Genomic DNA, 16072 nt, shown 5'->3' with positions numbered 1-16072 from the left:
AACAATGTCGGAGAAATGTTGGGTGGCTATAAGCACGTTTTGTAGTAATGTCTAAAGGATTCCAGAACTGAAAGCTGTAGGACAATCCATGCCGAAATTGGCCAAAGAACAAAAACCTAGGTAAGGCTTCTTTATTTTTCTCCTCTCCCTAGTCCCGTTCGAAAATCTTGTTGTTGTAAAAACCTGCTACAACAAAGTTACATATTGATAAATGACGCACACTGACTGAGCAACGTGCCTTTTGGTTTTGGCTAAGTGGACGCCGTAGTGTACCATGTAACGATACCGATGGTATTGTATTTTATCATTGGCCAATTATATACGCAGACATTTACCTTTAACCTCTGATACATACTATTGTGGTATCATCTATTAATACTTTGTTTTTATGATTCAATCCTTGAAGCATTTTCAGTCGTTTAATCTTTAGCCCCAACTCAAGATGACGTGTAATAATAATCTCCAGTGAAATTAGGCTTAGTCTTAATACCCCCCCCCCCCCCCTGGTGGCTAAATAGGATCATTGATTACTATTAACGCGACCGGCAAATCGAGTCCTACCATTTAAAAGAATAAAGCCAAGCAAAATATTAGCCCTTCATGGCCGGCTATTTGCTTTAACCATTAGCATTACTAGCATATTCTTCCGCATGTCCCCTTTCAGCGATCTATTTGCGATATATTTTGAATCAAAACAGAGTCTTCTTTTGTCTCGCGCACTTTTCCACCAAAGCAATTCCAGTCGTATTTGTACAAAAACAGGTTGACACCGCTGAGATCAGTATCATCATTGTTGTTATTGCTTTGCCATGAACAGATTCGAAATTCTAATTTGCCGCCATTAAATTAATTAAAGTATCATTATTAAGGCCAAGCTCGATAAGTTCGCTGTTAACGAACAAGAGGAAACGGCGGCAGCGGCAGCGGACATCCCTCGCCACCTGATAGCTTATCAGGATACTTCTTTTCAATAACGACGAAGTCGTTAATACTTGTCGGATCTATACGGCTTCTGTCGGATTTTGTTTTGAGTCACGATTCTGAGAAACGCGAAAAAAGCGACCCGACAGCCCGCTCAGAGTCTATGCTGACCTTAAGTCAACCTGTTCACTAGGTGATAATTCTATCCGCTTGTCAATCACAACACATACTCGTTCCATGTCGTTGACGTTCATTATGAACCTTGCATTGCTACTAAGTAAAGTCTTTATTTTTAGTTGCTAATATTTGAGTCATGTCAGTATGGATCACAGTTAGTTAAGATAAGATCTTGCCAAAGATTTTGCGTTACAGTCACCGAACCTATATGAAGGTTTTTGTCTAATTTTTGCTCTAACAAACTGTTGGTGACAACTTCGCTGACGTGTTTAGGACTTATAGGCCCGTTCAGAAACCGGGGCTTATAGTAAAAAATAAATAGTTATCAGCCCCTAGAAGACACAACCAAGATGGGCTACAGATCGTTTTAGCGGCTGTGTTCACAAACTCAAGACCAAAGTTGGGCTTAACGAAGAACATTACTTTCCCATTTGAATTATAATATCATTTTTTTCTTAGTAGCCGCGTCATAAAATCAACCGTCTATAGGAACATTGTGCTATTAGGTAGTATGTATATTTTTGGTTTATAGTATGTTTAATATTGCTTACCAAACTCTTTTTGTTACCAAACAGCTATGTTGAACGCGAAATTACAAGAGTTTATATTATCACGAATGAACCTATCTATGATAATAGCTCGCGTCTTTTTTCTCCCACCATATTTCCCATTTAGGAAGACGGTGATAAATGTTTTATTCTGTTCGATAGATAGACGTATTTTTCTTCGATTTCGCGCGTAAAAATTGACTATTCAAACAATTATGTAGATCTATGGCGAGGCAGCTATTGAGATTTGCTGATCCATAATAGGGCCAGAACATCGCACGGTTTTTCAATAATTACGCCCCACGAACTAACAGCGTGCAAGATTTAGAAATAAAACCCACCAGTTATATGTACACAATAGGGCAAGACTTGCTTAACCTTGGGCATCCCCATATTTATTTATTTTTTTGTTTTTACTAATTTTCGCCCTCCTGTTATCCTAACAGATGTGAAATGAGGACTTTTCATTTGTCGAATGACCTTCTTCAAACTGTCGAGAGGCCATTGTTCTATTTGTGGATATATATACATGACTTCGCCCACCTTGTGTATGAAACATTCATGCCAATCGATTTTGCATGCCTTGTTAGTCAAAGTCACCAATTGTACGGCGGCCTTCAAAGACACGGTTTCTGCCTCATATAGCAACGAACGTTGCGTATGTATTTCTATTAGCATCATTTACTCATAAACGTCGCAAGAACAATCAACGAACTGGTCGACCACTCTTCATTGCTATTCAATACGGCCGTCACCTCGTGATGTATGTAGACTTCACTTTATGCTTTGATGCGCCTATTCACTTGGTGTCAGCTCATATAAAAAACAGTTTACATCATTCGTTTTTTGTCCTTCTTCGCTCGCTTCGGGACTCGTGCGATTTTACCGCCCTCGTCCGTCTACCCCCCCCCCCCCCCGGTGTCCGTACGATCATGCGATTCCACACTTCACTTTGTCTAATAATAGCACATGCTCATCAACGGACTTCGGCTAGGTTCGAAGGGTTATCGGCTTTCATTAGGCCTGTCATACGACATTCTTTTACCTTTCCCTATTTTTCAGCGTCCTCTTCGTTACTTTTTTACTTGCTTTAGTCGGCCCATGACATCTTTCACCCACCCATCACTTACTCAACGCCGTCTTTGAGGCATCGTCGCCAATTGAAGGATTTTTGTTATCCGGCCGTAAGGTTCTCGAAGCAATTCTTGACCTCACTCTCATTGCCATTTAATATTTGTACTAATAGTACTTCGATATTACCTTCCAATAACGACGGAAAGCAATTTATGTCAATTACAAGTAATGCGAATTGAAAGGTGCCCTCCTGTTGCCTGCCATGAGAGGTAGGAAGCAGGATAACCAACGGAAAGACCGGGGCACTGTTACACAATGTATGCGCAGGCTACGTGCAAGCGAGGGCAACGTTAAAAAGGAGATGTCAATCAAGCGCTGACAGCGTTTGATTATTTTATCAGTTCTATGTCGAGTACATGGTGTAATCACAGGAGGTAAGCGACTCATATAAGGATATGTCAGATATATTAGCAATAATGAATGATATAATGGTAGAAGTGCGCTATCGGGTTGACTGTTCCTGGGCTGTTGGGCTGGGCAGACGGCGCTAGATACGTAGATTTCTGGAAACGAGGGTAGTTATAAATGCCGCTTTTATGGAAAATACCTTGTTCGTGCTATTAGCTATCAGGTCCTGTATATATCCACATGGACTTAGCTTATTATCTGATATGGTAGTGCATGCGAAAATGTAAATCGGTGGTCTGCTTGCGCCATATTGTGGCAGGAATACGCAATTCTATTTTAAAGGGTACATGAAGCGGCATATCCGAAGGTTTGGTTTGTTTGTACAGTTTGACGGGTTTAATATAACTATTTCAGAAAGTGTATCATTATAGATACAGTGATATCTTATGACTCTTTAGTCGAAGCTGCACGCAGCCACTTGGCTAGCGGTGACACTGTTTCCCATCAGTGTCACCACCAAACCAATTGAAATTTAATGTTTTCGTAAAAAATAGATACATGATTTGCCATACATTTTCACACACCTACAACGTCAGATGCTGCAATGGTTTTGCTTTGGTTCCTCACGATAATGGGGACAATTCGAATTGCCCACTCTTTGCGCTGTCGTTACTTAATCGGAGAGAAATTTTTATTTTACAAGCTGTTCGCAGCTTGTATTGATAACGCTACGAGCATCTTTGGGAGCAAAACAAAACAATCTGATGGCTTTTTTGTTCTTGTTTTTTTTTTTTTGTAATTACTGGTTTCGTGCTTGAGAAGTGGTCTTTTCGATTAACAACCGGCAAGTCTAAGCGTAATTGCTTTAAGGTTGTTTGGAATCGAGCAAGTGCGTGCCCTGACACAGGAATTGCAGGAGGCAAAATGTTAAGATGGTTATGTTGTAAAGGTTAGGGGATCCTCCTTGTTACTGGTCATATAACTTATATAATATATATATTATACAAGAAATACTATATACTTATACGATTAAATACAAGAAATCCGAGTATATTTTCTTAACGAGTTTTTAAAATAGGACGCTACATTACAGGTAGTGTATATTACAATGTGTCTGCATAATCATCTTGTCGAAATTTGAATTATACAGGGAATTTCGTGCAACAAACTCAATAATGATGCCTGCACTGAGTACGTCCGCTTGAAAGTACCAATTTTCACGCGATACTTGAAACGATAGATACTTGATAGGAAAACGTGCGGATTGCATATGATATAAACAGCGTTGAGCAATACTTTCTGAGCATTCGATAGTGAGAGAAAAGCCCTTCAGAATAGTGAAACGAAGCGCATATACCTCAACGATGTTGTCGTATTGCTAACCGAATCGACATTATGTTAGTTATTATATGAGTATATATATATATATATATATATATATATATATATATATATATATAAATGAGGTAATAGATGAACGTTAATATGAATGAACTCGTATGGATTTACGTTGTCAGAATATATACATCAGCAAGTCTGTGGGCGGTTCGATGGTAAACACTGCTAAGTTGAAAGTGTTTAAGCAAAGCTGCATAAACGCTTTCTGCTAGAAGAAGCCGAATTGATACCGCGCTTCTTCTGTGTTCATCCGAGGGGAGCAGAGAAAGACTCAAAAGGTTTAGCCGAACATTGAGAACGAGTTGAGATTGACACTTGTGATAGCTTCTTTGCCGGCAGTGCTCGATGACCAACAAGGTAGATGCCTTTTGCAAATCTTACGACCGCATAAAGCAGATTCTTATTCAAAACTAATTTCAGTGCTTCGGAGTTGCATACCGAAGAAGGCTGACGCTTACTTGAAGCTCGTGCAGCCTAGCGTACCACATTTCCGTTTGGCCCCATCTGGTCCGACGGCGAAACTTCAGCTTGAAACGCGAATATACGAACCTGGGGTGACGCCTCTACATGAACTGTTCAGTCCCAAGTTGTCCCTATTCATCAGCGTGTATAGCTGGAAGTTTAAGCGCTTTTTAAATATATAGGATTTGTGGTGTCTCTCCGACTGAATGAGATGTGCCCAGTGCTTCCGTAGAGGGCTGAAGTTTTGGTGTCCTCAACCTGCATCGATGTCATCTCAACGTTTTCGAGGCTATTTGCACATTCCCATAGTAGTTAACAGAGAGAAGAATTTAAAACAGACTTGAAGAATACACCGGGAACTGTGGTGTCCGCCAGCGGATGACACACAAGGCCGACACCAGAAGAGTTTATTAACTATCATTTTGCATCCATGAAGTTTGCCTCGATCTCACTTGCACAAACTTCCAGAAGCCTGACATGCCGGGCCAGACGCAACCTAGAACAAACCGCTCTGAATGGGGGCGTCACAGTACAGTCTCGATAGCGGCTCTCAACTTGAAAATAGCGTGACTTTGGACTGAAGATCTAATTAGCTTGCTTGTCTCTATATAAACGAAATATTCCTAATCGATGGTATAAGATTAAATACACCATACGGCTTTTTCAGCACGGGATCGTTAGCACACATTCCTACCTGTGGACGATGTCAAACGCTCTGTTTCAGTATTTACTCGAAAAAATAAATAATATAGAAGACCTTAGTGATACCACGTGCTCGCATTGCATAGCTTGGGTCGTAGTGTCCATCTACGATGTACTACAATATAATATCATATTATTAGCCCGTAGTGGCAAATCAAATTTTATTGAAAAACAAACACTGAATACGTTGAATGTAGTTTTGCCTACCAAATACTATGGAGTCAAGTAGCTGCGCTATTTGTTGGAGACTCTATGACTCAATGAATGAAGTGTCTTCATGTAAATGCGCTTCTAGTCTTTGTGATTTGGTATAGTGACTCTTTTACAAACACATATTAATGTTTGGCCAAACCATACAGAAATGTCCTTACGTTCATCTTACGTGTCCTTGCCTATTACGTACCTCAATTCATCATTACGTATCCATCATTCGTTTGTCGTTTTCTCGATAATTCCGAATAGCTTTGTTGCGTATCTGAATAGAAACGCGATGGCACTTTCGACGAAGTCATTGAGGAAGCTGTCCGTATTTTTTGAAGCTCTTTTAAGCTTTTACACTCGTGTTTCCATAATGAACTTAGCTCGACTTCAAAGCGTATTACGGCCACACACAGTGAACCAATAGATAGAGGACGCCGCTATGGCTCACGAGCAGCTGAGTCGGATCAGCAGCTTCTTGTAACGCACGCATTGTTTCTCTTGTTCTTCTTCGTCAAAGAGCTTTATTGGGGCATCTCCATTTGATAAATTATAAGGTATACTTTTATAAGGGTCATTATATTCGATGCATCATTGCAATGTAGAAAGCGTCGCATTCGAAATTTGCTTATAACATTTCTCATCGCTTTACAGTAACCCTTTACTCTGTTCGCGTTGGAATTACGCCAATTTTCGTTGCCGGTCGCAAGCCAACACCTGTTTCAGGCTCGGCTGTTCTACTGCTGCGAACTTTAGTTTTCGATAATAGATGTGACAAAAAGGCAAATACTTTCTGTAGAACATTGATTGAGCGGTTTATTTTGTGGGCATCAAATACTTTTAGATATTAGGGTCTTAGTAGGAAGGCATTTGAAACTGATCTGAGCGACCAGATGCATTGAACAAGCTTCGAAGAATTAGCCAAACCCACTCTCGTTTGTTGGTGGATAGGCTTTATTAAAGGGGCCTTTAAGGAGTAAAGCTTGGGTCTGAGATCGACTTTTGCTTTGCTTTATAATTGTTATATGAGTCTCTAAATGGATGAATTTGCTGACTCTAGTTGAATGGATCAATAGACGCAGGTCTGTACGTGACAGAAGCAACAACGCTAATGAAAAGGGATAGTCTAAACATTGCATGACTTGGTAAGTGTGTACGTTCCATTAAACGACGTTCCGAATGTTAATAGGCCACTCATATGAAGTGGTAGAGTAAAATCACGAAACTGCTTCTCTATTGAGAGCTATATTTTTTTTTTCTAAAAAGTTACGACGGCAGTCTCAAGACAATCTCAGTCGCTAGGCTTTTCTTACCTTGTTTTTTAGTTATATGTCCTGATAGGTTCCAGTGTTATTACGACAGTGCGGGAAGTGAAATTAGGTCAGTTGTGAGCACTCAAATATTGTAGGCCTGCTGCCACATCAGTGAAGTGATTCTTGAAATCTATCGAGCAACCAGTTTACTGTAATAAAGTTACTAGTATATTAAATAACCCCATTCCAGCGACGTTATTTCTAGAACTGAAGGAGCTTCATTCGTGCGCACAAAATGTTGCTTTAGCAAGGCCTAATCCCATTTGGGATGTGCTTTGTAGACAGCTGTTTGGGTCGCAAAATTCATCTTGCTTCCAGCCACTGCTCGATCATCAACTTCACCTGCCTAGCAACATCGCGATCACTATTCTAAGGAACCAAATCAGTTGTACAGCAAAGGCTTGACCGCTACTCATCCAACTGTAGCAACTGCGTTGTACCACGCGTATCATATCAGTCATCATGAAGAACGAAACTCTCTTATATTGCTCTTCTTTTGCCTTAGTTACAATCTCTGTCCTACGCCCTGCATCCCAGCGCTCGAATATCAGACCAAGGTTCAGCGATATCCATTTGCCTCAGACGCACCCCGAGTGCGTTGCCTGCAAGCTCTCAGAACAAGGAAAAGTAGTGGAACGAGAAGAAAAAAGAAGGAACACGAAGAGAAAAAGGAAATCGGGTTTGTTTTTCTCAAGCTTCAAGTACATAGCAAAAAAGGATGACTTTCATTGCCTGCCTGTTGCTGAGGCTCACCATCACGATCTGGCCCATTTACTCCACCGCTTGAGCTAGCCATCCTTGCATCCCCCCCCCCCCCCCCGGTCCAGACCGGCCTCATAGCGGACGGCTTTCCGGCCGGGTTTACTCCATAGATTATGGGTAGCTACCCGTAGCTCGCCAGTCGCAGTTAATGGCAGTGCTACTTTTGGCCGGTTCCGGTTCTACTGCTCCTACACCCTTTAGCAATGCTGCAGCCGACAACGCCGTGATGGTCGACGATTTCTTGTGGTGTCCTTACAACTTTTGACCTCGACGTTCGTCGCTAACAAATGTCACAAACATTTAAATTCGTGCCTACGCCCGATCACGCTCGCTTGCTTTGCCTTGATCACTATTCCCCTACGGCCTCCTATCTGTCCTGGCCAGATTCTCCGCTACTTTCGGCGACGACAGCGTTGACGAACCGCAACGCAAGGCAGCAGTGCACACACATAGACACACATTTAGCGTATACGAGACCTAGGAAGTGGAGAACGAAACAGCAAGGAGAACAAGGCTGCAAATGCGAAGACCTTCGGCTGACTTCCTAGGCCTCGCCTTCAAAATAACTTTGACGGGCGGACGGAAAGCATAGGCGATAGAGAACATGCAATGCTCATTCAACCGTCTATTTATCCGAATTCGTCCTTCGGATTCAGACTGACCGCGCACTGTAATAAAGTTGGACGACGGGCCAAAGCTAGCACAAGGCGAATGCGTGTCCGGGGTTGACAATCAGGGCGAAAAGGGGAGAAAGGACTTGATTATGTTTAACACTATGATAATGAGCGAATGACAAGTGGCGGATAGCAAGAGGCAGATATAGTTCAATCGAGCGGCCTAGCAGTTCAACGTCAAGCGTCTTCACAGCCGTTCACTACTTGCTTAGTAGAGAGTTAAACAAATTCAGCCATGTGCACAGCGTCCTTCATTGTTATTATTATTGTCAACAGATAGATATGGTTGCCGAGCTTGATAGAAATACTTCTTACATATTATGACAAATTTTGAAAACCTAAGGCCGAACTTCTAAAGATTACGCAGTTCTAGTATTGATCGATACTGTTTCACAATAACCAATTACTTTCAGGCTCACGTAAACATAAACGTAAAAAGCTCAAGAAAATGTGCGTATCCATCTTCACACACCGAAATAGTACCGAGATTCTAGTCCAGTATTGTCTCATCAAGTATCCTTTGGTGTATCCCCAAGTATCATTTGGTGTGTCAAAGTCCTACCACGCCCAAAATCGCATGTACGCATCGGCGTCAAATAATTGCTATACGTAGAAATTCATTCATGTTGCTCTTTTGATATTTGCATAGTTGCAAGAGCATAATGTGACAAATTGCCTAAAGGATAGCTCAGTAGCCAAGCATACATTGGCAGCATCTCTAGTAAAAAGAACCCCTAAAATTTCCATCTATTTCTAGAATATTGTTGTTTGCTTTGGAGCCTTCTGAAGGCCCAGTAACATGCAGCATAATTAATTCAGGTCCCCTATAACACTGTAACTGCAAAGTGATGACAACGTGAGCTTACAACCACAGTCTAACGCATTATATGACTATAATAAGTAAACGTCTAATATAATAACGGAAGTTTTATCCGACAGTGTCCATCTCCCATCCTGTTCAAAGCAGTGCTTAACGCTTGTGTCGCTTCGAAACATTTATTTATACCCATTCTACAGTTCAGTGGACTCCAGGGGTCATATAAAGACATAAATTAATCGCACTCAGTATAATTAAATACGTCAACGATGCTCATTGACGTCCCAACGACTGCCGTCGACGACCGGATTTATCACACAATCATTGCTGCCCATATTTTTGTAAAGCAGAAGATTCTTCCTATGAGTATCACAAAAGTGTTGACGACTCGCATATGTAGGACTAATAATTTTAGGTTTTTTTTTTTGTTTTCGTTTTTTACAACGCAATTTGTTTTGTTAAAAACTCGGGTGAGAAAAATGATGATTTACCAATGAATTACTTAGCCAATATTAACCAAAAATACAATATTAAATGGCCATTAATAGCTGCAAACCTGCAGCTTTGGCCTAATTGATGTAATCTAACTAACGGTTTATTGATATCGTGGCGTGCGCGTCGTTTTCGAGACACCAAATTATGAATCTATTCTAAATTGTACAATTTAAATAAAATGAAATTGATTGTATAGTACCATCTAAGTAGTATTACAGTAGGTGGTGATTATTCGAATGTGAGTAAACTCTACAATAGCATCCATTATAGATTACGCATACAGGATACCAATTTTGGCCTGCTTTCGCTGTTTAAGATCATGCGATCGGCGGGAAAGTTTGAAAACTCTCTGTCTTGCTTAAACTGTAGATTTGCATAAGGCTCCTGATTGGTTCAATTTTTTAATTCATACCTAATTGCTATATCTGCTCCATGGTCATCTATGTATATTAATTTTCAGAGACAGGCAAAAGGAGAACGAATGGAATCTATATACTCGCGCTTCTAAAAACCGGACCGCGAGAATACCGGATCATTCAATTGGACTGCGGTATTGCACCGAAATAGCAGGAACGCTCGATATTTTATGTTGATATTTTTTGCTCTAAACCTAATCTAGTCTTTTCGAAGAACTTTATATTTGATAGACAAAAACACTTTGAGGCATGCCTCGGAAAAGGAAGAAGACCAAGGGGCATTAGCAAGCTAGTATCCATGTCCACGTTTGATTTTTTTATGCAGTCCGCAGGTGATGTTTTGCCGAGTTCTAGGGTAATCGTAGAATCTCTTCTCGTAGAATACCCTATGTAGGTCGAATTAAATTCATAACGGGCGTATGCTGGGGTTTCGCTGGGGTTGAACGACTAGCTTGATGTAAGCATCCTAACTGGTACGTTTGAGAAGCACTTTTTACAATCCCTGGCAAAAAGATAGTGAAAGAGAATCGATAAAACCATTCTTCGCAACTGGATGCTCGGCGTTAAGGCACACCACCCATATTGCTAGCAGCAATGTTCTAGAGCAGTGATCTAACCAGGTCGGTGTCAGACCCTACAGGACAGGCAAGGGAAAGATTAAAGTAGGTCAACAAACCTGTGCAAGGGATCGGGTGAATGAAGCCGGTGGAACTCGAAAAGGTTATCTGCACTCATCCTTTGTTTTAGATACCATGATATATCAGCAACGTCTGTTTCTTACAGCGGCAGGTTCTGATTGTTCGGTGTTTAGGGTGGTTAAAGCAAAATGGGGTGGTTGGTTTGAGGAGGCGTTCAGCTGAACAGTCGTGCACTCTCTGCCGTCTCGTTATTTGATTGCGATCATTTCCTCTGAACGGCGGACCGTCTATCAGTTCCTGTATTCCCAAAAGAAGAATCTTCAAAAAAGCACACGGCGAAGTTTCGCTCGCCAAACCAGCCTTCACTAGTACTCGAAAGGGATAGGATAATCAATTGATCTTATGACCAACACGAAAAAGATTACTAGTCAGGAGTGTGATGTAATTTCAATTCAGAAAAAAGAACGGGACTATATCGTTTTAACGGCTATACACAAAATGGAGACGCTTGCCCTTTTTGCAAAAACGTTAGCAGTTTCTTCACTGGTTCCATTGGCCCATGCATAACTAGATTCAGATGACCCCGTTGTGATTACCACTTGTTCTGTCCGCAAATGGCACCAGCTAGTTATGCAAGTGTATCAAGTAGTAGAGAACAGATTTTAAAGTTTGTTAAGTTAGTAAGTTATAAAATCAATTAGTCGATCTGGGCATAGAAAGCCGAGCGTATATATTTAACGTTCTTTAGATAAGGAGCGGTATCATTCCATTCCTATTAATCTATGGTCAAGCCAAGTTGCTGTGTATTTAGCCTGATCCTAAAGTTAAATGTACAAAAAAGTAGGCGCTATTCGATGCAATAATATCTATTTCTTGTCTTGCACAGAATCGGCATGCAGGCCCCTAATGTCCAAGATATTGTTTTAATGAGTTTGTCTATTCGCAGCAAACAGGAAATACGAGGCACCGCGACCGCATTGGCGTTATTATCTTTACTGTTACCATCAATGCATTGATAAAAGATAACAAACAACTTGATTGTATGATTGGCAGAAAAAGTTGTGACCTCACAGATTTGTAGAAATTCTGTGTGGAATTGCTACAGCTAATTTGTTAAGGCTACGTATTTTGCGAATAATTTTCAGTCAGACAATCTGCTACAAAGATTTATATTGATAATTAGGTCTCGAACTAGCCTTCTGGAAAAGAATACTCTGGGCCTAATCGAAGGTCGTATCAGTCTAGTTGCTAAATAAAGTGCGCGACTGCCGCGGTATTAGGTCTGCAGATTCAAATCTAGTAGCTCAGTGTTTCCACTAATATATATATTCCGCCTTACGGCATCTTGTATCGCCCCATAATGATGTGCGACATTGTCTTGGATTATTCCTCGGACCTGATTATACGCGATCCTTATTTGGCTTGACGTCACCGATTCGATATCGATTTCCACAATTCTGTGCAACAGAAACTCCAGGCTTTTAGAAAGAAATCATCTACGGGCAAATAGCAAACGATGACAAGGCCTAACAAGGGGCAAAGCGAATAGTATAGCCCGATTTACTGGTAAAGCCCGAGTACTTGATAGATGTATTCAACATAACAATTGCTCTAGAAAATGACAGCAGGAAATGGGTATACAGTTACTGTACGTTCACTAGTAGATAATCCGACAAATTTACATCTCATTAAAGATGTCAAATATGTCCTATTAATTTGCTGAGGTGCTGCGATTTTTTTCGCTGACAACGTCGTGGAAGTGAATCAACACTTTTCTAACGTATGTATATAAATCAGCCACTTACAAGGACCGTTTGAGAGCATCTATCGAAAACGCTTGTAGCAGATCCACGGGTTGTGCAAACATTCAACTTCAAATTTAGATCAAAACTAGAGACTTAGATCTAGCATGCCTATGATAGCTCAGCGGGCTAAACATTTAAGCGTGAAAACTATGCCTAGTTGTGTGGGATCGAATCCGGACGTTAGCACATTTTATTTTGCGCTGTGAGCAAGCCGAAATCTACCGGACGTAAATCGCAATACCAAATTCACACCAATTGCATATGACTCAATTGTTGAGTATCCGTATGATTCATCACTGGGTGTAGGTTTTTTTTTTTTACTTAGCACAAAACATGCTGTCTGTATTGAGTACAATAATTATACATGAATCTAATCAATAAAAAAAACAGGTGACAACAAGGTAAGAAATACGTGGGAGGATGTATCCTTGAAATGGCCGAATTTCTCGATGCTAACACGTCTGCATTGGCTAATTAGGGGCCAGTTGAATACATTAGTCGTAATGTCCGCTTTTGTCCAATCAATAACTTAAATCACAAAAAAAAAAGAACGGTTTTACTGGCAGATAGTCTCCGACTTAGCAGGGCGTTAGGCGAAAATACCGAAATAATTTTCTCATTGAGCATTTTCTCCATCTACTTCCAAGCCTATTTAATGCTATAAAATGGTATACTGCGCAATTTTATAAAACTCAGAAAGTTTACGGATAAAAAGTGTACTTATATACAACGATACTTACTACATTTTAAAGGGAAATTTCGTACACTGACAATGTGTCAATGCGCTTTAATGCTCACGTTAGTTACACGGTCCCCATTTGGGTCGCAGCGATTACCGATTAATATGTCAATCCCGTCACCTTTGTTATTCTCGAAAGATAACCACTGCATATAGGGATCGTCATAATTTACCTTTAGACCATAACAGTCCAAGTATTGCTATTGTAACTCCGCGAGTTCTCGTGTGCCCTGTTAGTAATTTGCCGGATTTTAGCCAAAAATCTAAAAATGTTGTACACTGTGTCTACGCAAGAACTCCGGTTTGCAAGAAGGGGCGAAGTGGCTAACAAGGGATCAGAGATCTTTACGAAAAAGCCTAGCAAGAGCGGAGGATTTGAGACATCAATAGGATTTTATTAGAGTCTGCTAATGCGTATCATCGTGCGTAGCGCGCAGCAAACGACAGGACACTGAATCAACGTAAATATGAGCTTGAGGCCGAGAGACTCCGGTTTATTTTTGTTCCCCGCTTGCTTTTGCCCCTTCTTTTACTCTTCTGTTTAGCGTTTCTCAGTGGCTATATATAGCCAAGTGTCAATACCTATGTACACATCAGACGCGAAGACCAATTTGTCTTCAGCTCCGTTTTATTACATTCCACCAGTCCGACCAAAGACTTCAAGTGACGTTTTCTAGTAGAGAGTTGCGCACTTAGAGCTATATGCAACTGCTCGCAGTACCTACAGCCATGGCAGACACAAATATGTCCCCGACTTTATGGGACCCTCTAGCTAATTAGACATATCGTTTTAGGACAGTTGGCGTTACAACTAGGGGAGCGTAGCTCAGGGTTTGAGACAGTCGACCTCTCAGATAAGGGAAAATTTATATGAACTAATTTTCTATCATCAGACTCCCAGAGCTACGAAGAAATCGTTTGTCGAGTCGTAGGGTTATGGCGAAGAACGTGCTTATTACTACACGTATACGCTACGACTACACGTATGTTACGTTCGAGTTAGTTGATGCGTAAGAAAGATCGCGTGGTAGTAATCTACAGTGGCCGAGAAATCCTAAACAGAATAGGCAGAAGAATTTTACGTATTGCTTAAGACACGATTGAATTGAAAGGACCCGGCATTCAAGGACTTTTAATTTTTTTTCACAGTTTCAAATAACGGAGCAGTAATCCATATATCTGTATATGGACAACGGGATATATACAGACTGATTCTCTGAATAACATTATGGGCTCACGTAATGGCGGTGCCAAGACGAGGCTGAAAGAAACCCATACAATCGTAATTCGTACTCATTGACGTTACTTATACTGGAACGTATAGCGTCAACTATGATTTGGTATGTATTCGGTCACTAATTATTTGTTATAATTTTTTATATTATTATTATAATATAGATTTTTTATGAACAGGCGGTAGCGTACTTCTGGTTACAACTTTTTGTATGTTAGTTTTTCTCGCTGATATAGAAGCATTTGCAACTACAATAGCGGCGTATGAACAGAACTCGACCCGTTTGCTGAATAATAGTTAAACTCCCAAAAGTAATTAAACAGACATGTTTTTGATAAATAGCTCTTGTTATCGAAGTTGTTGAAGACCTCCATCACAAGGCAGATGATTATTTTTACATTGTTAGTCATTTTGGCCGAAATTGCGTGCTTCCTGGAAAGCAGCACTTTCGGACTGCTGATGATACTCCCTGATAACCTCAAAGTACCTGCTTGATGGAACCTAGAATTAGGCGTGTAATGTAGGAATTTGAGGTGTGCAGCCTGCGATAGAAGCAAATAAAACACACTCAATGTGAGCCGGACGATGCAATATGGCGACTGGTGAGTATGTTTTCGTATTGGTTGCACCCAGAAATCGTATTTTTACTCATTAATTTCATTTAGCTATCTGAGGTTGCGTTAAATAAAGGTGCCCTTTTGTGTTATTTTTAAAGTAAAAAACGATTGATTCAATCTATGTAGAACCCAATGCTGATTTCCAGTAAGCATTAAGACTTCATTGGGTGTCCTTATTGTTATGTGAAGGCGCACTATAGGTTAAGTTCAAGCCTAGCATTGGAACAGCGTCCAGTAATGGAAATATTGGCCTATGGCAATTTTATTAAATATTCTCCTATCCTTTCCGCAGCTCAAGTGCAAAATTCGATAATACAAAATGGTATTTTATGTTAATTAAATGAAGTTTATGATATTCCATTGTGCTTGCCTTGTGAAGTAGTTCCGAACTGTGATAAATGGTTCCGGTGTGTCGAGTGTGCGTAATATCCAGAACATATTATGAATAGCATTCGTTTTTACGATGTTTTTAATAGACTATCGTTCAGGCGACCGATTCTTTACAGGCTCGAAGCGAAACACAGTTTCCGATAACTTTAGTTAGTGAAACCTGAAGTAGTTGCTAACGGCTAGTATCAAATACATTTTTTTAATTCCCTAAATATAGAGGATCTAACATATGGACTTCGCTTTGCAAAAAGCGCTTTGCTCATGCGAAAAACTCCAACGTCTTC

General features: G+C 40.5%; 1 long non-coding RNA gene across 1 annotated transcript; it reads right to left on the bottom strand.

Moving 5' to 3' along the window:
• Positions 1-10514: 10514 nt before the first annotated feature.
• LOC111254474 (uncharacterized) lies at positions 10515-13671 on the bottom strand. The gene is made up of 3 exons (XR_002675042.2): positions 13549-13671; positions 11042-11300; positions 10515-10867 (listed from the first exon to the last, which is right to left on the bottom strand). It is a non-coding gene; the product is annotated as an uncharacterized LOC111254474 (long non-coding RNA).
• Positions 13672-16072: the final 2401 nt, after the last annotated feature.

Source organism: Varroa destructor, unplaced genomic scaffold, assembly GCF_002443255.2.
Source record: "Varroa destructor unplaced genomic scaffold, Vdes_3.0 BEIS01000007.1, whole genome shotgun sequence".
NCBI lineage: Eukaryota > Metazoa > Arthropoda > Arachnida > Mesostigmata > Varroidae > Varroa > Varroa destructor.
This window is presented reverse-complemented; position numbering and strand designations above follow the sequence as displayed.